At 54.6% G+C, this 27,500-nt stretch overlaps 1 protein-coding gene across 1 annotated transcript in view; it reads right to left on the bottom strand.

Annotated features, from left to right (window-relative positions):
- Positions 1-27,500, bottom strand: part of plod3 (procollagen-lysine, 2-oxoglutarate 5-dioxygenase 3) — a 141,355-nt gene that overhangs the window by 88,346 nt on the left and 25,509 nt on the right. The window lies entirely within an intron of this gene.

Below are 27,500 nucleotides of genomic sequence, written 5' to 3'. Positions count from 1 at the left end.
GCTTCAGGATCTGAGCAGTGGTGAGTGGTGCTGAACCACTGGGCAATCGTTCACAAACACAGCCACAACTGACCTCACGTTGGAGGGAAGGTCATGGATGGAGCGGCTGAACGTGGTTCTGGGACACTCCCCTGAGGGACTCCTGCAGCGATGTCCTGGAGCTGAGGTGACTGACCTCCAACTCCCACAACCATCTTCATTAAAGCCTTCATCCCATTGGACACCGACGTTGACGTGACGTCTGGAGAGATTGGATGGGAAGTAGGGGGCGTCAAACGCATGCCACCTCAAATCGAGATGGTGACAAGATGGCCGACTTAGAAGTGGACAATAGTGGGGAGAGGGCCTCAAATCAGGCTGGGATGCGTAAAAATCCCACTGTCACTTCCTCCTTGGAACAGGGAGACAACCGTCTCCTGGCCGGGAAACCCCTCCCATCCCCGAGTGAACGTCACGTCTTTGACGATGAAAATCTAACAAAGTTTTCACCGTGCTTCAGTCTTCGGTCTCAGCTTCAGAGGCAGCATCGATCACCGTCTCGGGGCGAGTCCCAAGTGCAAACAAACAAATTGCTTCTTGTAGCAGTGACAGAGAGAATATTCCTCGAGGCGCACAGAGCACATTAATAGAGAGGAAGACAGAGGATTACTTTTGGTTTTATTTATTGTTCTTGAATTGGAGAGAATAACCCAAAAGCAACAAGGGGGACAGAATGGGCATAAGATCAGAAACTGAAGGGGAGAGAGAGAGAGAGAGAGAGAGAGAGAGAGAAAGGAAGGAGGAAATTTCAGGGACAGAGACACAAGGGGGAGACATAGGAGGGGATTGGGATACAGGGAGAGAGATACGAGAAGATTGAGACACCGGGAGAGAGATACGAGGGGATTGAGACACAGGGAGAGAGATACGAGGGGATTGAGACACAGGGAGAGAGATACGAGGGGATTGAGACACAAGGAGAGAGATACGAGGGAACTGAGACACGAGGGGAGAGAGATATGAGGGGATTGAGGCTTAGGGAGAGAGATACGAAGGGATTGAGACTCCGGGAGAGAGATATGAGGGGATTGAGACACGGGAGGGGGAGAGATACGAGGGGAATGAGACACGGGAGGGGGAGAGATACGAGGGGAATGAGACACGGGGGGAGAGAGATACGAGGGGAATGAGACACGGGGAGAGAGATACGAGGGGAATGAGACACGGGAGGGGGAGAGATACGAGGGGAATGAGACACGGGGGGAGAGAGATACGAGGGGATTGAGACACGGGGAGAGAGATACGAGGGGAATGAGACTCCGGGAGAGATACGAGGGGATTGAGACACGGGGAGAGAGATACGAGGGGATTGAGACACGGGGAGAGAGATGCGAGAGGATTGAGACACAGGGAGAGAGATACGAGGGGATTGAGACACTGGGGGAGAGATACGAGGGGATTGAGACGCAGGGAGAGAGATGTGAGGGGATTGAGACACAGGGAGAGCGATACGAGGGGATTGAGACTCGGGGAGAGAGATATGAGGGGATTGAGGCACAGGGAAAGCGATAGGAGGGGATTGAGACTTAACGAGAGATATATAAGGGGATGAGACACTGGGGGAGAGAGATACGAGGGGATTGAGACACGGGGAGAGAGATACCAGGGGATTGAGACACCGGGGGAGAGATACGAGAGGATTGATACACGGGGAGAGAGATACGAGGGGATTGAGACACGGGGAGAGAGATACGAGGGGATTGAGACACGGGGAGAGAGATACGAGGGGATTGAGACACGGGGAAAGGAATACGAGGGGATTGAGACACTGGGGGAGAGATACGAGGGGTTGAGACACTGGGGGAGAGATACGAGGGGAATGAGACACGGGGGGAGAGAGATACGAGGGGAATGAGACACAGGAGAGAGTTACGAGGGAACTGAGACACGGGGGGAGAGATATGAGGGGATTGAGGCTTAGGGGGAGCGATACGAGGGGATTGAGGTTTAGGGAGAGAGATACGAAGGGATTGAGACTCCGGGAGAGAGTTACGAGGGGATTGAGACACAGGGAGAGAGTTACGCAGGGATTGAGACACAGGGAGAGACATACGAGGGGATTGAGACACGGGGAGAGAGATACGAGGGGATTGAGACACGGGGAGAGAGAAACGAGGGGATTGAGACACAGGGAGAGAGTTACGAAGGGATTGAGACACGGGGAGAGAGATACGAGGGGATTGAGTCACGGGAGAGAGATACGAGGGGATTGAGTCACATGGAGAGACATACGAGGGGATTGAGACACGGGGAGAGAGTTACGAGTTGATAGACACACCGGGAGAGAGTTACGAGGGGATTGAGACACGGGGAGAGAGATACGAGGGGATTGAGACACAGGGAGAGAGTTACGAGGGGATTGAGACACGGGGAGAGAGATGCGTGGGGATTGAGACACGGGGAGAGAGATACGAGGGGATTGAGACTCCGGGAGAGAGATACGAGGGCATTGAGACACGGGGAGAGAGATGCGTGGGGATTGAGACACAGGGAGAGAGATACGAGGGGATTGAGACTCGGGGAGAGAGATACGAGGGGAATGAGACACGGGGGGAGAGACATGTGGGGATTGAGACTCGGGGAGAGAGATACGAGGGGATTGAGACACCGGGAGAGGAATACAAGGGAATTGAGACACGGGGGGAGAGATACGAGGGGATTGAGACACGGGGAGAGGAATACAAGGGAATTGAGACACGGGGGGAGAGATACGAGGGGATTGAGACACGGGGAGAGGAATACAAGGGGATTGAGACACGGGGGGAGAGATACGAGGGGATTGAGACACGGGGAGAGGAATACAAGGGAATTGAGACACGGGGGGAGAGATACGAGGGGATTGAGACACGGGGAGAGGATAACAAGGGGATTGAGACACGGGGGGGAGAGTTCTGAGGGGATTGAGACATGGGGAGAGAGATACGAGGGGATTGAGACACCAGGGGAGAGAGATACGAGGGGATTGAGACTCGGGGAGAGAGATACGAGGGGATTGAGACACAGAGAGAGAGTTACGAGGGGATTGAGACACGGGGAGAGGAATACAAGGGGATTGAGACACGGGGGGAGAGTTCTGAGGGGATTGAGACATGGGGAGAGAGATACGAGGGGATTGAGACACCAGGGGAGAGAGATACGAGGGGATTGAGACACGGGGAGAGAGATACGAGGGGATTGAGACACAGAGAGAGAGTTACGAGGGGATTGAGACACGGGGAGAGGAATACAAGGGGATTGAGAGACGGGGGGAGAGATACGAGGGGATTGAGACACCGGGAGAGGAATACAAGGGAATTGAGACACGGGGGGAGAGATACGAGTTGATAGAGACACCAGGGGAGAGAGATACGAGGGGATTGAGACACGGAGAGAGAGATACGAGGGGATTGAGACATAGGGAGAGAGTTACGAGGGGATTGAGACACGGGGAGAGGAATACAAGGGGATTGAGAGACGGGGGGAGAGATACGAGGGGATTGAGACACCGGGAGAGGAATACAAGGGAATTGAGACACGGGGGGAGAGATACGAGTTGATAGAGACACCAGGGGAGAGAGATACGAGGGGATTGAGACACGGGGAGAGAGATACGAGGGGATTGAGACACATGGGAGAGAGATACGAGGGGATTGAGACTCGGGAGAGAGTTCCGAGGGGATTGAGACACGGGGGGAGAGATATGAGGGAATTGAGGATTAGGGGGAGAGATACGAGGGTATTGAGATTTAGGGAGAGAGATACGAAGGGATTGAGACACCGGGAGAGAGTTACGAGGGGATTGAGACACGGGGAGAGAGATGCGTGGGGATTGAGACACAGGGAGAGACATACGAGGGGATTGAGACACGGGAAGAGAGATACGAGGGGATTGAGACACAGGGAGAGAGATACGAGGAGATTGAGACACGGGGAGAGAGATACGAGGGGATTGAGACACGGGGAGAGAGATACGAGGGGATTGAGACACGGGGAGAGAGATGCGTGGGGATTGAGACACAGGGAGAGAGATACGAGGGGATTGAGACACGGGGAGAGAGATACGAGGGGATTGAGACACGGGGAGAGAGATGCGTGGGGATTGAGACACAGGGAGAGAGATACGAGGGGATTGAGACACGGGGAGAGAGATACGAGTGGATTGAGACACGGGGAGAGAGATGCATGGGGATTGAGACACAGGGAGAGAGATACGAGGGGATTGAGACTCCGGGAGAGAGATACGAGGGCATTGAGACACGAGTAGAGAGATGTGTGGGGATTGAGACACAGGGAGAGAGATACGAGGGGATTGAGACACGGGGAGAGAGATACGAGGGGAATGAGACACGCGGGGAGAGACATGTGGGGATTGAGACTCGGGGAGAGAGATACGAGGAGATTGAGACACGGGGAGAGAGATACGAGGGGATTGAGACACGGGGAGAGAGATACGAGGGGAATGAGACACGCGGGGAGAGACATGTGGGGATTGAGACATGGGGAGAGAAATACGAGGGGATTGAGACACCAGGGGAGAGAGATACGAGGGGATTGAGACTCGGGGAGAGAGATACGAGGGGATTGAGACACAGAGAGAGAGTTACGAGGGGATTGAGACACGGGGAGAGGAATACAAGGGGATTGAGACACGGGGGGAGAGTTCTGAGGGGATTGAGACATGGGGAGAGAGATACGAGGGGATTGAGACACCAGGGGAGAGAGATACGAGGGGATTGAGACTCGGGGAGAGAGATACGAGGGGATTGAGACACAGAGAGAGAGTTACGAGGGGATTGAGACACGGGGAGAGGAATACAAGGGGATTGAGAGACGGGGGGAGAGATACGAGTTGATAGAGACACCAGGGGAGAGAGATACGAGGGGATTGAGACACGGAGAGAGAGATACGAGGGGATTGAGACACATGGGAGAGAGATACGAGGGGATTGAGACTCGGGAGAGAGTTCCGAGGGGATTGAGACACGGGGGGAGAGATATGAGGGAATTGAGGATTAGGGGGAGAGATACGAGGGTATTGAGATTTAGGGAGAGAGATACGAAGGGATTGAGACACCGGGAGAGAGTTACGAGGGGATTGAGACACGGGGAGAGAGATGCGTGGGGATTGAGACACAGGGAGAGACATACGAGGGGATTGAGACACGGGGAGAGAGATACGAGGGGATTGAGACACAGGGAGAGAGATACGAGGAGATTGAGACACGGGGAGAGAGATACGAGGGGATTGAGACACGGGGAGAGAGATACGGGGGGATTGAGACACGGGGAGAGAGATGCGTGGGGATTGTGACACAGGGAGAGAGATACGAGGGGATTGAGACACGGGGAGAGAGATACGAGGGGATTGAGACACGGGGAGAGAGATGCGTGGGGATTGAGACACAGGGAGAGAGATACGAGGGGATTGAGACACGGGGAGAGAGATACGAGGGGATTGAGACACGGGGAGAGAGATGCGTGGGGATTGAGACACAGGGAGAGAGATACGAGGGGATTGGGACTCCGGGAGAGAGATACGAGGGCATTGAGACACGGGTAGAGAGATGTGTGGGGATTGAGACACAGGGAGAGAGATACGAGGGGATTGAGACACGGGGAGAGAGATACGAGGGGAATGAGACACGCGGGGAGAGACATGTGGGGATTGAGACTTGGGGAGAGAGATACGAGGGGATTGAGACACGGGGAGAGGAATACAAGGGAATTGAGACACGGTGGGAGAGATACGAGGGGATTGATACACGGGGAGAGGAATACAAGGGGATTGAGACACGCGGGGAGAGATATGAGGGGACTGAGACACGGGGAGAGGAATACAAGGGAATTGAGACACGGGGGGAGAGATACGAGGGGATTGAGACACGGGGAGAGGAATACAAGGGAATTGAGACACGGGGGGAGAGTTCTGAGGGGATTGAGACATGGGGAGAGAGATACGAGGAGATTGAGACACAGAGAGAGAGATACAAGGGGATTGAGACTCCGGGAGAGAGATACGAGGGGATTGAGACACCGGGAGAGAGTGACGAGGGGATTGAGACACGGGGAGAGAGATGCGAGGGGATTGAGACTCCGGGAGAGAGATACGAGTTGATATAGACACCAGAGGAGAGAGATACGAGGGCATTGAGACACAGGGAGACAGTAACGAGGGGATTCAGACATGGGGAGAGGAATATGAGGGGATTGAGACACGGGGAGAGAGATACGAGGGGATTGCGACACCGGGAGAGAGTTACGAGGGGATTGAGACACGGGGAGAGAGATACGAGGGGATTGAGACACAGGGAGAGAGATACGAAGGGATTGAGACTCCGGGAGAGAGATACGAGGGGATTGAGACTCGGGAGAGAGATACGAGGGGATAGAGACACAGGGAGAGAGTTACGAGTTGATAGAGACACCGGGAGAGAGTTACGAGGGGATTGAGACACAGGGAGAGAGATACGAGGAGATTGAGACACGGGGAGAGAGATACGAGGAGATTGAGACACGGGGAGAGAGATACGAGTTGATAGAGTCACCGGGAGAGAGTTACGAGGGGATTGAGACACGGGGAGAGAGATACGAGGGGATTGAGACACAGGGAGAGAGATACGAGGAGATTGAGACACGGGGAGAGAGATACGAGTTGATAGAGACACCGGGAGAGAGTTACGAGGGGATTGAGACACGGGGAGAGAGATACGACGGGATTGAGACACGGGGAGAGAGATACGAGGGGATTGAGACTCCGGGAGAGAGATACGAGGGTATTGAGACACGGGGAGAGAGATGCGTGGGGATTGAGACACAGGGAGAGAGATACGACGGGATTGAGACTCGGGGTGAGAGATACGAGGGGAATGAGACACGGGGGGAGAGACATGTGGGGATTGAGACTCGGGGAGAGAGATACGAGGGGATTGAGACATCGGGAGAGGAATACAAGGGAATTGAGACACGGGGGGAGAGATACGAGCTGATTGAGACACGGGGAGAGGAATACAAGGGAATTGAGACACTGCGGGAGAGATACGAGGGGATTGAGACACGGGGAGAGGAATACAAGGGGATTGAGACACGGGGGGAGAGATACGAGTTGATAGAGACACCGGGAGAGAGTTACGAGGGGATTGAGACACGGGGAGAGAGATACGAGGGGATTGAGACACAGGGAGAGAGATACGAGGAGATTGAGACACGGGGAGAGAGATACGAGGAGATTGAGACACGGGGAGAGAGATACGAGTTGATAGAGTCACCGGGAGAGAGTTACGAGGGGATTGAGACACGGGGAGAGAGATACGAGGGGATTGAGACACAGGGAGAGAGATACGAGGAGATTGAGACACGGGGAGAGAGATACGAGTTGATAGAGACACCGGGAGAGAGTTACGAGGGGATTGAGACACGGGGAGAGAGATACGACGGGATTGAGACACGGGGAGAGAGATACGAGGGGATTGAGACTCCGGGAGAGAGATACGAGGGTATTGAGACACGGGGAGAGAGATGCGTGGGGATTGAGACACAGGGAGAGAGATACGACGGGATTGAGACTCGGGGTGAGAGATACGAGGGGAATGAGACACGGGGGGAGAGACATGTGGGGATTGAGACTCGGGGAGAGAGATACGAGGGGATTGAGACATCGGGAGAGGAATACAAGGGAATTGAGACACGGGGGGAGAGATACGAGCTGATTGAGACACGGGGAGAGGAATACAAGGGAATTGAGACACGGCGGGAGAGATACGAGGGGATTGAGACACGGGGAGAGGAATACAAGGGGATTGAGACACGGGGGGAGAGATACGAGTTGATAGAGACACCGGGAGAGAGTTACGAGGGGATTGAGACACGGGGAGAGAGATACGAGGGGATTGAGACACGGGGAGAGAGATACGAGGGCATTGAGACACGAGGAGAGAGATGCGTGGGGATTGAGACACAGGGAGAGAGATACGAGGGGATTGAGACACGGGGAGAGAGATACGACGGGATTGAGACTCGGGGAGAGAGATACGAGGGGAATGAGACACGGGGGGAGAGACATGTGGGGATTGAGACTCGGGGAGAGAGATACGAGGGGATTGAGACTCCGGGAGAGGAATACAAGGGAATTGAGACACGGGGGAGAGATACGAGGGGATTGAGACACGGGGAGAGGAATACAAGGGAATTGAGACACGGGGGGAGAGATACGAGGGGATTGAGACACGGGGAGAGGAATGCAAGGGGATTGAGACACGGGGGGAGAGATACGAGGGGATTGAGACACGGGGAGAGGAGTACAAGGGAAATGAGACACGGGGGGAGAGATACGAGGGGATTGAGACACGGGAGGGAGAGATACGAGGGGATTGAGACACCAGGGGAGAGAGATACGAGTGGATTGAGACACAGAGAGAGAGTTACGAGGGGATTGAGACACGGGGAGAGGAATACAAGGGGATTGAGACACGGGGAGAGAGATACGAGGGGATTGAGACATAGGGAGAGAGTTACGAGGGGATTGAAACACGGGGAGAGAGATACGAGGGGATTGAGACACATGGGAGAGAGATACGTGTTGTTAGAGACACCAGGGGAGAGAGATACGAGGGGATTGAGACTCAGGAGAGAGTTACGAGGGGACTGAGACACCGGGGGCGAGATACGAGGGAATTGAGACACGGGGGGAGAGATATGAGGGAATTGAGGCTTAGGGGGAGAGATACGAGGGGATTGAGACACCGGGAGAGAGTTACGAGGGGATTGAGACACGGGGAGAGAGATGCAAGGGGATTGAGACACGGGGAGAGAGATACGAGGGGATTGAGTCACAGGGAGAGAGAAACGAGGGGATTGAGACACAGGGAGAGAGATACGAGTTGATAGAGACACCGGGAGTGAGTTACGAGGGGATTGAGACACGGGGAGAGAGATACGAGGGGATTGAGACACAGGGAGAGAGATACGAGGAGATTGAGACACAGAGAGAGAGTTACGAGGGGATTGAGACACGGGGAGAAGAATACAAGGGGATTGAGACACGGGGAGAGAGATACGAGGGGATTGAGACATAGGGAGAGAGTTACGAGGGGATTGAGACACAGGGAGAGAGAAACGAGGGGATTGAGACACAGGGAGAGAGATACGTGTTGTTAGAGACACCAGGGGAGAGAGATATGAGGGGATTGAGACTCGGGAGAGAGTTACGAGGGGATTGAGACACCGGGAGAGGAATACGAGGGGATTGAGACACGGGGAGAGAGATACGAGGGGATTGAGACTCAGGGAGAGAGTTACGAGGGGATTGAGACAAGGGGAGAGAGATACGAGGGGATTGAGTCACAGGGAGAGAGAAACGAGGGGATTGAGACACAGGGAGAGAGATACGAGTTGATAGAGACACGGGGAGTGAGTTACGAGGGGATTGAGACACGGGGAGAGAGATACGAGGGGATTGAGACACAGGGAGAGAGATACGAGGAGATTGAGACACGGGGAGAGAGATACGAGGAGATTGAGACACGGGGAGAGAGATACGAGTTGATAGAGACACCGGGAGAGAGTTACGAGGGGATTGAGACACGGGGAGAGAGATGCGTGGGGATTGAGACACAGGGAGAGAGATACGAGGGGATTGAGACACCGGGAGAGGAATACAAGGGAATTGAGACACGGGGGGGGAGAGATACGAGGGGATTGAGACACGGGGAGAGGAATACAAGGGAATTGAGACACGGGGGGAGAGATACGAGGGGATTGAGACACGGGGAGAGGAATACGAGGGGATTGAGACACGGGGAGAGAGATACGAGGGGATTGAGACTCAGGGAGAGAGTTACGAGGGGATTGAGACAGGCCGAGAGAGACACGAGGGGATTGAGACACCGGGGAGAGATACGAGGGGATTGACACTTAACAAGAGAGATACGAGGGGATTGAGGCTCGGGGAGAGAGATACGAGGGAATTGAGGGATGGGGAGAGAGATGTGAGGGGATAGAGGCTTAGGGAGAGGGATAAAAGGGGATTGAAACACGGGGAGAGAGATACGAGGGGATTGAGACTCCGGGAGAGAGATACGAGGGCATTGAGACACGGGGAGAGAGATGCGTGGGGATTTAGACACAAGGAGAGAGATACGAGGGGATTGAGACACGGGGAGAGAGATACGAGGGGATTGAGACTCGGGGAGAGAGATACGAGGGGAATGAGACACGGGGGGAGAGACATGTGGGGATTGAGACTCGGGGAGAGAGATACGAGGGGATTGAGACACCGGGAGAGGAATACAAGGGAATTGAGACACGGGGGAGAGATACGAGGGGATTGAGACACGGGGAGAGGAATACAAGGGAATTGAGACACGGGGGGAGAGATACGAGGGGATTGAGACACGGGGAGAGGAATACAAGGGGATTGAGACACGGGGGGAGAGATACGAGGGGATTGAGACACGGGGAGAGGAATACAAGGGAATTGAGACACGGGGGGAGAGATACGAGGGGATTGAGACACGGGGAGAGGATAACAAGGGGATTGAGACACAGGGGGGAGAGTTCTGAGGGGATTGAGACATGGGGAGAGAGATACGAGGGGATTGAGACTCCGGGAGAGAGATACGAGGGCATTGAGACACGGGGGGAGAGATGCGAAGGGATTGAGACTCCGGGAGAGAGATACGAGGGGATTGAGACACAGGGAGAGAGTTACGTGGGGATTGAGACTCTGGGAGAGAGATACGAGGGGTTTGAGACATGGGGAGAGAGATACGAGGGGATTGAGACACGGGGAGAGAGATACGAGGGGATTGAGACTCCGGGAGAGAGATACGAGGGGATTGAGACACCGGGAGAGGAATACGAGGGGATTGAGACACGGGGAGAGAGATACGAGGGGATTGAGACTCAGGGAGAGAGTTACGAGGGGATTGAGACAGGCCGAGAGAGACACGAGGGGATTGAGACACCGGGGGAGAGATACGAGGGGATTGACACTTAACAAGAGAGATACGAGGGGATTGAGACTCCGGGAGAGAGATACGAGGGGATTGAGACACCGGGAGAGAGTTACGAGGGGATTGAGACAAGGGGAGAGAGATGCGAGGGGATTGAGACACAGGGAGAGAGATACGAGTGGATTGAGACTCGGGGAGAGAGATACGAGGGGATTGAGACACCGGGGGAGAGATACGAGGGGATTGACACTTAACAAGAGAGATACGAGGGGATTGAGGCTCGGGGAGAGAGATACGAGGGGATTGAGACTCCGGGAGAGAGATACGAGGGGATTGAGACACCGGGAGAGAGTTACGAGGGGATTGAGACAAGGGGAGAGAGATGCGAGGGGATTGAGACACAGGGAGAGAGATACGAGTGGATTGAGACTCGGGGAGAGAGATACGAGGGGATTGAGACTCGGGGAGAGAGATACGAGGGGATTGAGACTTAACAAGAGAGATACGAGGGGATTGAGGCTCGGGGAGAGAGATACGAGGGAATTGAGACACGGAGAGAGATACGAGGGGATTGAGACACGGGGAGAGATACGAGGGGATTGAGACACCGGGGGAGAGATACGAGGGGATTGAGGCACGGGGAGAGAGATACGAGGGGATTGAGACACGGGGAGTGAGTTACGAGGGGATTGAGACACGGGGAGAGAGATACAAGGGGATTGAGACACGGAGAGAGTTACGAGGGGATTGAGACACGAGGAGAGAGATGCGTGGGGATTGAGACACGGGGAGAGAGATACGAGGGGATTGAGACTCCGGGAGAGAGATACGAGGGCATTGAGACACGGGGAGAGAGATGCGTGGGGATTTAGACACAGGGAGAGAGATACGAGGGGATTGAGACACGGGGAGAGAGATACGAGGGGAATGAGACACGGGGGGAGAGACATGTGGGGATTGAGACTCGGGGAGAGAGATACGAGGGGATTGAGACACCGGGAGAGGAATACAAGGGAATTGAGACACGGGGGGAGAGATACGAGGGGATTGAGACACGGGGAGAGGAATACAAGGGAATTGAGACACGGGGGGAGAGATACGAGGGGATTGAGACACGGGGAGAGGAATACAAGGGGATTGAGACACGGGGGGAGAGATACGAGGGGATTGAGACACGGGGAGAGGAATACAAGGGAATTGAGACACGGGGGGAGAGATACGAGGGGATTGAGACACGGGGAGAGGATAACAAGGGGATTGAGACACAGGGGGGAGAGTTCTGAGGGGATTGAGACATGGGGAGAGAGATACGAGGGGATTGAGACTCCGGGAGAGAGATACGAGGGCATTGAGACACGGGGGGAGAGATGCGTGGGGATTTAGACACAGGGAGAGAGATACGAGGGGATTGAGACACGGGGAGAGAGATACGAGGGGATTGACACTTAACAAGAGAGATACGAGGGGATTGAGGCTCGGGGAGAGAGATACGAGGGAATTGAGGTACGGGGAGAGAGATAAAAGGGGATTGAAACACGGGGAGAGGGTTACGAGGGGATTGAGACACGGGGAGAGAGATACGAGTTGATAGAGACACCAGGGGAGAGAGATACGAGGGGATTGAGGCTTAGGGGGAGAGATACGAGGGCATTGAGATTTAGGGAGAGAGATACGAAGGGATTGAGACACGGGGAGAGAGATACGAGGGGATTGAGACACGGGGAGAGAGATACGAGGGGATTGAGACACAGGGAGAGAGTTACGCGGGGATTGAGACTCTGGGAGAGAGATACGAGGGGTTTGAGACATGGGGAGAGAGATACGAGGGGATTGAGACACGGGGAGAGAGATACGAGGGGATTGAGACTCCGGGAGAGAGATACGAGGGGATTGAGACACCGGGAGAGAGTTACATGGGGATTGAGACAAGGGGAGAGAGATGCGAGGGGATTGAGACACAGGGAGAGAGATACGAGTGGATTGAGACTCGGGGAGAGAGATACGAGGGGATTGAGACTCGGGGAGAGAGATACGAGGGGATTGAGACACCGGGGGAGAGATACGAGGGGAATGACACTTAACAAGAGAGATACGAGGGAATTGAGGTACGGGGAGAGAGATAAAAGGGGATTGAAACACGGGGAGAGAGTTACGAGGGGATTGAGACACGGGGAGAGGAATACGAGGGGATTGAGACACGGGGAGAAAGATACGAGGGGATTGAGACACGGGGAGAGATACGAGGGGATTGAGACACCGGGGAGAGATACGAGGGGATTGAGGCACGGGGAGAGAGATACGAGGGAATTGAAACACGGGGAGAGAGATACGAGGGGATTGAGACACGGGGAGTGAGTTACGAGTTGATAGAGACACCGGGAGAGAGATACGAGGGGATTGTGACACGGGGAGAGAGATACAAGGGGATTGAGACACGGAGAGAGTTACGAGGGGATTGAGACACGGGGAGAGAGATGCGTGGGGATTGAGACACGGGGAGAGAGATACGAGGGGATTGAGACTCCGGGAGAGAGATACGAGGGCATTGAGACACGGGGAGAGAGATGCGTGGGGATTTAGACACAGGGAGAGAGATACGAGGGGATTGAGACACGGGGAGAGAGATACGAGGGGATTGAGACTCGGGGAGAGAGATACGAGGGAATGAGACACGGGGGGAGAGACATGTGGGGATTGAGACTCGGGGAGAGAGATACGAGGGGATTGAGACACCGGGAGAGGAATACAAGGGAATTGAGACACGGGGGAGAGATACGAGGGGATTGAGACACGGGGAGAGGAATACAAGGGAATTGAGACACGGGGGGAGAGATACGAGGGGATTGAGACACGGGGAGAGGAATACAAGGGGATTGAGACACGGGGGGAGAGATACGAGGGGATTGAGACACGGGGAGAGGAATACAAGGGAATTGAGAGACGGGGGGAGAGATACGAGGGGATTGAGACACGGGGAGAGGATAACAAGGGGATTGAGACACTGGGGGGAGAGTTCTGAGGGGACTGAGAGATGGGGAGAGAGATACGAGGGGATTGAGACACCAGGGGAGAGAGATACGAGGGGATTGAGACACAGAGAGAGAGTTACGAGGGGATTGAGACACGGGGAGAGGAATACAAGGGGATTGAGACACGGGGGGAGAGATACGAGGGGATTGAGACACGGGGAGAGAGATGCGTGGGGATTGAGACACAGGGAGAGAGATGCGTGGGGATTGAGACACAGGGAGAGAGATACGAGGGGATTGAGACACGGGGAGAGAGATACGAGGGGATTGAGACACGGGGAGAGAGATGCGTGGGGATTGAGACACAGGGAGAGAGATACGAGGGGATTGAGACACGGGGAGAGAGATACGAGGGGATTGAGACACGGGGAGAGAGATGCGTGGGGATTGAGACACAGGGAGAGAGATACGAGGGGATTGAGACACGGGGAGAGAGATACGAGGGGATTGAGACACGGGGAGAGAGATACGAGGGGATTGAGACACGGGGAGAGAGATGCGTGGGGATTGAGACACAGGGAGAGAGATATGAGGGGAATGAGACTCCGGGAGAGAGATACGAGGGCATTGAGACACAGGGAGAGAGATACGAGGGGATTGAGACACGGGGAGAGAGATACGAGGGGAATGAGACACGCGGGGAGAGACATGTGGGGATTGAGACTCGGGGAGAGAGATACGAGGGGATTGAGACACCGGGAGAGGAATACAAGGGAATTGAGACACGGTGGGAGAGATACGAGGGGATTGAGACATGGGGAGAGGAATACAAGGGGATTGAGACACGGGGGGAGAGATATGAGGGGATTGAGACACGGGGAGAGGAATACAAGGGAATTGAGAAACGGGGGGAGAGATACGAGGGGATTGAGACACGGGGAGAGGAATACAAGGGAATTGAGACACGGGGGGAGAGATACGAGGGGATTGAGACACGGGGAGAGGAATACAAGGGAATTGAGACACGGGGGGAGAGTTCTGAGGGGATTGAGACATGGGGAGAGAGATACGAGGAGATTGAGACACAGAGAGAGAGATACAAGGGGATTGAGACTCCGGGAGAGAGATACGAGGGGATTGAGACACCGGGAGAGAGTTACGAGGGGATTGAGACACGGGGAGAGAGATGCGAGGGGATTGAGACTCCGGGAGAGAGATACGAGTTGATAGAGACACCAGAGGAGAGAGATACGAGGGCATTGAGACACAGGGAGACAGTAACGAGGGGATTCAGACACGGGGAGAGGAATATGAGGGAATTGAGACACGGGGAGAGGGATACGAGGGGATTGCGACACCGGGAGAGAGTTACGAGGGGATTGAGACACGGGGAGAGAGATACGAGGGGATTGAGACACAGGGAGAGAGATACGAAGGGATTGAGACTCCGGGAGAGAGATACGAGGGGATTGAGACTCGGGGAGAGAGATACGAGGGGATAGAGACACAAGGAGAGAGATACGAGGTGATAGAGACACAGGGAGAGAGTTACGAGTTGATAGAGACACCGGGAGAGAGTTACGAGGGGATTGAGACACAGGGAGAGAGATACGAGGAGATTGAGACACGGGGAGAGAGATACGAGGAGATTGAGACACGGGGAGAGAGATACGAGTTGATAGAGACACGGGGAGAGAGTTACGAGGGGATTGAGACACGGGGAGAGAGATACGAGGAGATTGAGACACAGGGAGAGAGATACGAGGAGATTGAGACACGGGGAGAGAGATACGAGGATATTGAGACACGGGGAGAGAGATACGAGTTGATAGAGACACCGGGAGAGAGTTACGACGGGATTGAGACTCGGGGAGAGAGATACGAGGGGAATGAGACACGGGGGGAGAGACATGTGGGGATTGAGACTCGGGGAGAGAGATACGAGGGGATTGAGACACCGGGAGAGGAATACAAGGGAATTGAGACACGGGGGGAGAGATACGAGCTGATTGAGACACGGGGAGAGGAATGCAAGGGAATTGAGACACGGGGGGAGAGATACGCGGGGATTGAGACACGGGGAGAGAAATACAAGGGGATTGAGACACGGGGGGAGAGATACGAGGGGATTGAGACACGGGGAGAGGAATACAAGGGAAATGAGACACGGGGGAGAGATACGAGGGGATTGAGACACGGGAGGGAGAGATACGAGGGGATTGAGACACCAGGGGAGAGAGATACGAGTGGATTGAGACACAGAGAGAGAGTTACGAGGGGATTGAGACACGGGGAGAGGAATACAAGGGGATTGAGACACGGGGAGAGAGATACGAGGGGATTGAGACATAGGGAGAGAGTTACGAGGGGATTGAGACACGGGGAGAGAGATACGAGGGGATTGAGACTCGGGAGAGAGTTACGAGGGGACTGAGACACCGGGGGCGAGATACGAGGGAATTGAGACACGGGGGGAGAGATATGAGGGAATTGAGGCTTAGGGGGAGAGATACGAGGGGATTGAGACACCGGGAGAGAGTTACGAGGGGATTGAGACACATGGGAGAGAGATACGTGTTGTTAGAGACACCAGGGGAGAGAGATACGAGGGGATTGAGACTCGGGAGAGAGTTACGAGGGGACTGAGACACCGGGGGCGAGATACGAGGGAATTGAGACACGGGGGGAGAGATATGAGGGAATTGAGGCTTAGAGGGAGAGTTACGAGGGGATTGAGACACGGGGAGAGAGATACGAGGGGATTGAGACTCCGGGAGAGAGATACGAGGGCATTGAGTCACAGGGAGAGAGAAACGAGGGGATTGAGACACAGGGAGAGAGATACGAGTTGATAGAGACACCGGGAGAGAGTTACGAGGGGATTGAGACACGGGGAGAGAGATACGAGGGGATTGAGACACAGGGAGAGAGATACGAGGAGATTGAGACACGGGGAGAGAGATACGAGGAGATTGAGACACGGGGAGAGAGATACGAGTTGATAGAGACACCGGGAGATAGTTACGAGGGGATTGAGACACGGGGAGAGAGATGCGTGGGGATTGAGACACAGGGAGAGAGAAACGAGAGGATTGAGACACAGGGAGAGAGATACGAGTTGATAGAGACACCGGGAGAGAGTTACGAGGGGATTGAGACACGGGGAGAGAGATGCGTGGGGATTGAGACACAGGGAGAGAGATACGAGGGGATTGAGACACCGGGAGAGGAATACAAGGGAATTGAGACACGGGGGGGAGAGATACGAGGGGATTGAGACACGGGGAGAGGAATACAAGGGAATTGAGACACGGGGGAGAGATACGAGGGGATTGAGACACGGGGAGAGGAATACAAGGGGATTGAGACATGGGGGGAGAGATACGAGGGGATTGAGACACGGGAGAGGAATACAAGGGAATTGAGACACGGGGGGAGAGATACGAGGGGATTGAGACACGGGGAGAGGAATACAAGGGAATTGCGACACGGGGGGAGAGTTCTGAGGGGATTGAGACATGGGGTGAGAGATACGAGGAGATTGAGACACAGAGAGAGAGTTACGAGGGGATTGAGACACGGGGAGAGGAATACAAGGGAATTGAGAAACGGGGGGAGAGATACGAGGGGATTGAGACACGGGGAGAGGAATACAAGGGAATTGAGACACGGGGGGAGAGATACGAGGGGATTGAGACTCAGGGAGAGAGTTACGAGGTGATTGAGACAGGCCGAGAGAGACACGAGGGGATTGAGACACCGGGGGAGAGATACGAGGGGATTGACACTTAACAAGAGAGATACGAGGGGATTGAGGCTCGGGGAGAGAGATACGAGGGAATTGAGGGATGGGGAGAGAGATGTGAGGGGATAGAGACACGGGGAGAGAGTTACGAGGGGATTGAGACACGGGGAGAGAGATACGAAGGGATTGAGACACCGGGAGAGAGATACGAGGGGATTGAGACACAGGGAGAGAGTTACGCGGGGATTGAGACTCTGGGAGAGAGATACGAGGGGTTTGAGACACGGGGAGAGAGATACGAGGGGATTGAGACACGGGGAGAGAGATACGAGGGGATTGAGACTCCGGGAGAGAGTTACGAGGGGATTGAGACAAGGGGAGAGAGATGCGAGGGGATTGAGACACAGGGAGAGAGATACGAGTGGATTGAGTCACAGGGAGAGAGATACGAGGGGATTGAGACACAGGGAGAGAGATACGAGGGGATTGAGACACGGGGGAGAGATACGAGGGGATTGAGACACGGGGAGAGAGATACGAGGGGTTTGAGAGACGGTGGGGAGAGAGATATGAGGGGATTGAGACACAGGGAGAGAGATACGAGGGGATTGAGTCTCGGGGAGAGAGATATGATGGGATTGAGACACGGGGGAGAGATACGCGGGGATTGAGACACGGGGAGGGGAATACAAGGGAATTGAGACACGGGGGAGAGATACGAGGGGAATGAGACACGGGGAGAGGAATACAAGGGAATTGAGACACGGGGGGAGAGATACGAGGGGATTGAGACACGGGGAGAGGAATACAAGGGAATTGAGACACGGGGGGAGAGATACGAGGGGATTGAGACACGGGGAGAGGAATACAAGGGGATTGAGACACGGGGGGAGAGTTCTGAGGGGATTGAGACATGGGGCGAGAGATACGAGGGGATTGAGACACGGGGGGAGAGATACGAGGGGATTGAGACACCAGGGGAGAGAGATACGAGGGGATTGAGACTCGGGGAGAGAGATACGAGGGGATTGACACTTAACAAGAGAGATACGAGGGGATTGAGGCTCGGGGAGAGAGATACGAGGGAATTGAGGTACGGGGAGAGAGATAAAAGGGGATTGAAACACGGGGAGAGAGTTACGAGGGGATTGAGACACGGGGAGAGAGATACGAGGGGATTGAGGCTTAGGGGGAGAGATACGAGGGCATTGAGATTTAGGGAGAGAGATACGAAGGGATTGAGACACGGGGAGAGAGATACGAGGGGATTGAGACACGGGGAGAGAGATACGAGGGGATTGAGACACGGGGAGAGAGATACGAGTTGATAGAGACACCAGGGGAGAGAGATACGAGGGGATTGAGACTCGGGGAGAGAGACACGAGGGGATTGAGACACCGGGGGAGAGATACGAGGGGATTGACACTTAACGAGAGAGATACGAGGGGATTGAGACTCGGGGAGAGAGATACGAGGGGATTGAGACACGGAGAGAGATACGAGGGGATTGAGACTCGGGGAGAGAGATACGAGGGGATTGAGACAAGGAGAGAGACACGAGGGGATTGAGACACCGGGGGAGATATACGCGGGGATTGACACTTAACAAGAGAGATACGAGGGGATTGAGGCACGGGGAGAGAGATACAAGGGGATAGAGGCACGGGGGGGAGGGAGATATGAAGCGATTGAGACTCTGGGAGAGAGATACGAGGCGATTGAGACGCTGGGGGAGAGAGATACGAGGGGATTAAGACACGGGGAGAGGAATACGAGGGGATTGAGACACAGGGAGAGAGTTACGAGGGGATTGAGACACTGGGGGAGAGAGATACGAAGGGATTGAGACTCTGGAAGAGAGATACGAGGGGATTGAGACACAGGGAGAGGAATACGAGGGGATTGAGACACGGGGAGAGAGATACGAGGGGATTGAGACACGGGGAGAGGAATACGAGGGAATTGGGACACGGGGAGAGAGTTACGAGGGGATTGAGACACGGGGAGAGGAATACGAGGGAATTGGGACACGGGGAGAGAGATACGAGGGGATTGAGACACGGGGAGAGAGATACGAGGGGATTGAGACTCTGGAAGAGAGATACGAGGGGATTGAGACACAGGGAGAGGAATACGAGGGGATTGAGACACGGGGAGAGAGATACGAGGGGATTGAGACACAGGGAGAGAGATACAAGGGGATTGAGACATGGGGAGAGGAATACGACGGTATTGAGACATGGAGAGAGAGATACGAGAGGATTGAGACTCCGGGAGAGAGATACGAGGGGATTGAGACTCTGGGAGAGAGATACGAGGGGATTGAGACACGGGGAGAGAGATACGAGGGAATTGAGGCACGGGGAGAGAGATACGAGGGAATTGAGGCATGGGGAGAGAGATGCGAGGGGATTGAGACACTGGGGGAGAAAGCTACCAGGGGATTGAGACACGGGGAGAGAGATACAAGGGGATTGAGGCACGGGGAGAGAGTTACGAGGGGATTGAGACATGGGGAGAGAGATATGAGGGGATTGAGACACGGGGAGAGGAATACTGGGGAATGAGATACTGGGGGAGAGAGATAGGAAGGGATTGAGACTCGGGGAGAGAGATATGAGGGGATTGAGACACCGGGAGAGAGATACGAGAAGGTTGAGACACATGGGGGAGAGATACGAGGGGATTGAGACACTGGGGGAGAAAGCTACCAGGGGATTGAGACACGGGGAGAGAGATACAAGGGGATTGAGGCACGGGGAGAGAGATACGAGGGGATTGAGACACAGGGAGAGAGATACGAGGGGATTGAGACACAGGGAGAGAGATACGAGGGGATTGAGACACGGGGAGAGAGTTACGAGGGGATTGAGACACAGGGAGAGAGATACAAGGGGATTGAGACACGGGGAGAGAGTTACGAGGGGATTGAGACACGGGGAGAGAGATACAAGGGGATTGAGTCACAGGGAGAGAGATACGAGTTGATAGAGACACCAGGGGAGAGAGATACGAGGGGATTGAGACACAGGGAGAGAGATACGAAGGGATTGAGACTCCGGGAGAGAGATACGAGGGGATTGAGACACCAGGGGAGAGAGATACGAGGGGATTGAGACTCGGGGAGAGAGATACGAGGGGATTGAGACACAGGGAGAGAGTTACGAGGAGATTGAGACACGGGGAGAGAGACACGAGGGGATTGAGACACCGGGGGAGAGATACGAGGGGATTGAGACACAGGGAGAGAGTTACGAGGAGATTGAGACACGGGGAGAGAGATACGAGGGGATTGAGACACAGGGAGAGAGATACGAGGGGATTGACACTTAACGAGAGAGATACGAGGGGATTGAGGCACGGGGAGAGAGATACGAGGGGATTGAGACACAGGGACAGAGATACGAGTTGATAGAGACACCAGGGGAGAGAGATACGAGGGGATTGAGACACAGGGAGAGAGATACGAAGGGATTGAGACTCCGAGAGAGAGATACGTGGGGATTGAGACACCGGGAGAGCGATACGAGGGGATTGAGACACAGGGAGAGAGATACGAGGGGATTGAGATTTAGGGAGAGAGTTACGAGGGGATTGAGACAGGGCGAGAGAGACACGAGGGGATTGAGACACCGGGGGAGAGATACGAGGGGATTGACACTTAACAAGAGAGATACGAGGGGATTGAGGCACAGGGAGAGAGATACGAGGGAATTGTGATGCTGGGGTAGAGAGATACGAAGGGATTGAGACTCCGGGAGAGAGATACGAGGGGATTGAGACACGGGGAGAGAGATACGAGGGGATTGAGACACAGGGAGAGAGTTACGAGGGGATTGAGACGCTGGGGGAGAGAGATACGAGGGGATTAAGACACGGGGAGAGGAATACGAGGGGATTGAGACACAGGGAGAGAGATACGAGGGGATTGAGACTCTGGGAGAGAGATACAAGGGGATTGAGACACGGAGGGAGAGATATGTGGGGATTGAGACACGGGAGGAGAGATACGAGGGAATTGAGGCACGGGGAGAGAGATACGAGGGAATTGAGGCATGGGGAGAGAGATGCGAGGGGATTGAGACACTGGGGGAGAAAGCTACCAGGGGATTGAGACACGGGGAGAGAGATACAAGGGGATTGAGGCACGGGGAGAGAGATACTAGGGGATTGAGGCACGGGGAGAGAGATACGAGGTGATTGAGACACAGGGAGAGAGATACGAGTTGATAGAGACACCAGGGAAGAGAGATACGAGGGGATTGAGACTCCGGGAGAGAGATACGAGGGGATTGAGACACAGGGAGAGAGATACGAGTTGATAGAGACACCAGGGGAGAGAGATACGAGGGGATTGAGTCACAGGGAGAGAGATACGAGGGGACTGAGACACCGGGAGAGAGATACGAGTTGATAGAGACACCAGGGGAGAGAGATACGAGGGGATTGAGACTCGGGGAGAGAGACACGAGGGGATTGAGACACCGGGGGAGAGATACGAGGGGATTGACACTTAACGAGAGAGATACGAGGGGATTGAGGCACGGGGAGAGAGATACGAGGGGAGTGAGACACGGGGAGAGAGACACGAAGGAATTGAGACACACGGAGAGAGATACGAGTTGATAGAGACACCAGGGGAGAGAGATACGAGGGGATTGAGACTCGGGGAGAGATACGAGGGGATTGAGACACCGGGAGAGAGTTACGAGGGGATTGAGACGCTGGGGGAGAGAGATACGAGGGGATTAAGACACGGGGAGAGGAATACGAGGGGATTGAGACACAGGGAGAGAGTTACGAGGGGATTGAGACGCTGGGGGAGAGAGATACGAGGGGATTGAGACTCTGGGGGAGAGAGATACGAGGGGATTGAGACACCGGGAGAGAGTTACGAGGGGATTGAGACATGGGGAGAGGAATACGACGGTATTAACACACGGAGAGAGAGATACGAGAGGATTGAGACTCCGGGAGAGAGATACGAGGGGATTGAGACACGGGGGGAGAGATACGAGGGAATTGAGGCATGGGGAGAGAGATGCGAGGGGATTGAGACACTGGGGGAGAAAGCCACCAGGGGATTGAGACACGGGGAGAGAGATACAAGGGGATTGAGGCACCGGGAGAGAGTTACGAGGGGATTGAGACATGGGGAGAGGAATACAACGGTATTAACACACGGGGAGAGAGTTACGAGGGGATTGAGACATGGGGAGAGAGATATGAGGGGATTGAGCCACGGGGGGAGAGATACGAGGGGATTGAGACACGGGGAGAGAGATACGAGGGGATTGAGAGACCAGGAGAGAGTTACGAGGGGATTGAGACACGGGGAGAGAGATACGAGGGGATTGAGACTCCGGGAGAGAGATACGAGGGGATTGAGACACCGGGAGAGAGTTACGTGGGGATTGAGACACGGGGAGAGAGATGCGAGGGGATTGAGACACAGGGAGAGAGATACAAGGGGATTGAGTCACAGGGAGAGAGATACGAGTTGATAGAGACACAAGGGGAGAGAGATACGAGGGGATTGAGACACAGGGAGAGAGATACGAGTTGATAGAGACACCAGGGGAGAGAGATACGAGGGGATTGAGACTCGGGGAGAGAGATACGAGGTGATTGAGACACAGGGAGAGAGTTACGAGGGGATTGAGACACGGGGAGAGAGATACGAGGGGATTGAGACTCCGGGAAAGAGATACGAGGGGATTGAGACTCGGGGAGAGAGATACGAGGTGATTGAGACACAGGGAGAGAGTTACGAGGGGATTGAGACACGGGAGAGAGATACGAGGGGATTGAGACTCCGGGAAAGAGATACGAGGGGATTGAGACACAGGGAGAGAGTTACGAGGGGATTGAGACACGGAGAGAGAGATACGAGTGATAGAGACATAGGGAGAGAGATACGAGGGGATTGAGACACAGGGAGAGAGATACGAAGGGATTGAGACACCGGGAGAGAGTTACGAGGGGATTGAGACACGGGGAGAGAGATACGAGGGGATTGAGACACGGGGAGAGAGATACGCGGGGATTGAGACACCGGGGGAGAGATACGAGGGGATTGAGACACAGGGAGAGAGATACGAAGGGATTGAGACACCGGGAGAGAGTTACGAGGGGATTGAGACACGGGAGAGAGATACGAGGGGATTGAGACACGGGGAGAGAGATACGCGGGGATTGAGACACAGGGAGAGAGTTACGAGGGGATTGAGACACGGGGAGAGAGATACGAGGTGATTGAGACACAGGGAGAGAGTTACGAGGGGATTGAGACACCGGGGAGAGATACGAGGGGATTGAGACACAGGGAGAGAGATACGAAGGGATTGAGACACCGGGAGAGAGTTACGAGGGGATTGAGACACGGGAGAGAGATACGAGGGGATTGAGACACGGGGAGAGAGATACGCGGGGATTGAGACACAGGGAGAGAGTTACGAGGGGATTGAGACACGGGGAGAGAGATACGAGGGGATTGAGACACAGGGAGAGAGATACGAGGGGATTGAGATTTAGGGAGAGAGTTACGAGGGGATTGAGACAGGGCGAGAGAGACACGAGGGGATTGAGACACCGGGGGAGAGATACGAGGGGATTGACACTTAACAAGAGAGATACGAGGGGATTGAGGCACAGGGAGAGAGATACGAGGGAATTGTGATGCTGGGGTAGAGAGATACGAAGGGATTGAGACTCCGGGAGAGAGATACGAGGGGATTGAGACACGGGGAGAGAGATACGAGGGGATTGAGACACAGGGAGAGAGTTACGAGGGGATTGAGACGCTGGGGAGAGAGATACGAGGGGATTAAGACACGGGGAGAGGAATACGAGGGGATTGAGACACAGGGAGAGAGATACGAGGGGATTGAGACTCTGGGAGAGAGATACAAGGGGATTGAGACACGAAGGGAGAGATATGTGGGGATTGAGACACGGGAGGAGAGATACGAGGGAATTGAGGCACGGGGAGAGAGATACGAGGGAATTGAGGCATGGGGAGAGAGATGCGAGGGGATTGAGACACTGGGGGAGAAAGCTACCAGGGGATTGAGACACGGGGAGAGAGATACAAGGGATTGAGGCACGGGGAGAGAGATACTAGGGGATTGAGGCACGGGGAGAGAGATACGAGGTGATTGAGACACAGGGAGAGAGATACGAGTTGATAGAGACACCAGGGAAGAGAGATACGAGGGGATTGAGACTCCGGGAGAGAGATACGAGGGGATTGAGACACAGGGAGAGAGATACGAGTTGATAGAGACACCAGGGGAGAGAGATACGAGGGGATTGAGTCACAGGGAGAGAGATACGAGGGGACTGAGACACCGGGAGAGAGATACGAGTTGATAGAGACACCAGGGGAGAGAGATACGAGGGATTGAGACACGGGGAGAGAGACACGAGGGGATTGAGACACCGGGGGAGAGATACGAGGGGATTGACACTTAACGAGAGAGATACGAGGGGATTGAGGCACGGGGAGAGAGATACGAGGGGAGTGAGACACGGGGAGAGAGACACGAAGGAATTGAGACACACGGAGAGAGATACGAGTTGATAGAGACACCAGGGGAGAGAGATACGAGGGGATTGAGACTCGGGGAGAGATACGAGGGGATTGAGACACCGGGAGAGAGTTACGAGGGGATTGAGACACGGGGAGAGAGATACGAGGGGATTAAGACACGGGGAGAGGAATACGAGGGGATTGAGACACAGGGAGAGAGTTACGAGGGGATTGAGACGCTGGGGGAGAGAGATACGAGGGGATTGAGACTCTGGGGGAGAGAGATACGAGGGGATTGAGACACCGGGAGAGAGTTACGAGGGGATTGAGACATGGGGAGAGGAATACGACGGTATTAACACACGGAGAGAGAGATACGAGAGGATTGAGACTCCGGGAGAGAGATACGAGGGGATTGAGACACGGGGGAGAGATACGAGGGAATTGAGGCATGGGGAGAGAGATGCGAGGGGATTGAGACACTGGGGGAGAAAGCCACCAGGGGATTGAGACACGGGGAGAGAGATACAAGGGGATTGAGGCACCGGGAGAGAGTTACGAGGGGATTGAGACATGGGGAGAGGAATACAACGGTATTAACACACGGGGAGAGAGTTACGAGGGGATTGAGACATGGGGAGAGAGATATGAGGGGATTGAGCCACGGGGGGAGAGATACGAGGGGATTGAGACACGGGGAGAGAGATACGAGGGGATTGAGAGACCAGGAGAGAGTTACGAGGGGATTGAGACACGGGGAGAGAGATACGAGGGGATTGAGACTCCGGGAGAGAGATACGAGGGGATTGAGACACCGGGAGAGAGTTACGTGGGGATTGAGACACGGGGAGAGAGATGCGAGGGGATTGAGACACAGGGAGAGAGATACAAGGGGATTGAGTCACAGGGAGAGAGATACGAGTTGATAGAGACACAAGGGGAGAGAGATACGAGGGGATTGAGACACAGGGAGAGAGATACGAGTTGATAGAGACACCAGGGAGAGAGATACGAGGGGATTGAGACTCGGGGAGAGAGATACGAGGTGATTGAGACACAGGGAGAGAGTTACGAGGGGATTGAGACACGGGAGAGAGATACGAGGGGATTGAGACTCCGGGAAAGAGATACGAGGGGATTGAGACTCGGGGAGAGAGATACGAGGTGATTGAGACACAGGGAGAGAGTTACGAGGGGATTGAGACACGGGGAGAGAGATACGAGGGGATTGAGACTCCGGGAAAGAGATACGAGGGGATTGAGACACAGGGAGAGAGTTACGAGGGGATTGAGACACGGAGAGAGAGATACGAGTGATAGAGACATAGGGAGAGAGATACGAGGGGATTGAGACACAGGGAGAGAGATACGAAGGGATTGAGACACCGGGAGAGAGTTACGAGGGGATTGAGACACGGGGAGAGAGATACGAGGGGATTGAGACACGGGGAGAGAGATACGCGGGGATTGAGACACCGGGGAGAGATACGAGGGGATTGAGACACAGGGAGAGAGATACGAAGGGATTGAGACACCGGGAGAGAGTTACGAGGGGATTGAGACACGGGGAGAGAGATACGAGGGGATTGAGACACGGGGAGAGAGATACGCGGGGATTGAGACACAGGGAGAGAGTTACGAGGGGATTGAGACACGGGGAAAGGAATACGAGGGGATTGAGACACCGGGAGAGAGTTACGAGGGGATTGAGACAGGGGGAGAGAGATACGAGGGAATTGAGGCAGGGGGAGAGAGATACGAGGGGAATGAGGCACGGGGAGAGAGATACGAGGGAATTGACACTTAACGAGAGAGATACGAGGGGATTGAGGCACGGGGAGAGAGATACGAGGGAATTGAGGCAGGGGGAGAGAGATACGAGGGGAATGAGACACCGGGAGAGAGATCGAGGGGATTGAGACACGGGGAGAGAGATACGAGGGGATTGAGACTCGGGAGAGAGTTACGAAGGGACTGAGACACCGGGGGGCGAGATACGAGGGAATTGAGACAGTGGGGAGAGATATGAGGGAATTGAGGCTTAGTGGGAGAGATACGAGGGTATTGAGATTTAGGGAGAGAGATACGAAGGGATTGAGACACGGGGAGAGAGATACGAGGGATTGAGACACGGGGAGAGAGGTACGAGGGGATTGAGACACCAGGGGAGAGAGATACGAGGGGATTGAGACACAGAGAGAGAGTTACGAGGGGATTGAGACACGGGGAGAGGAATACGAGGGGATTGAGACACGGGGAGAGAGATACGAGGGGATTGAGACACGGG

This window comes from Hemiscyllium ocellatum, chromosome 44, assembly GCF_020745735.1.
Source record: "Hemiscyllium ocellatum isolate sHemOce1 chromosome 44, sHemOce1.pat.X.cur, whole genome shotgun sequence".
Taxonomy (NCBI): Eukaryota; Metazoa; Chordata; class Chondrichthyes; order Orectolobiformes; family Hemiscylliidae; genus Hemiscyllium; species Hemiscyllium ocellatum.
Note: the sequence above shows the minus strand (reverse complement) of the source record. Positions and strands in the feature narration are given on the sequence as shown.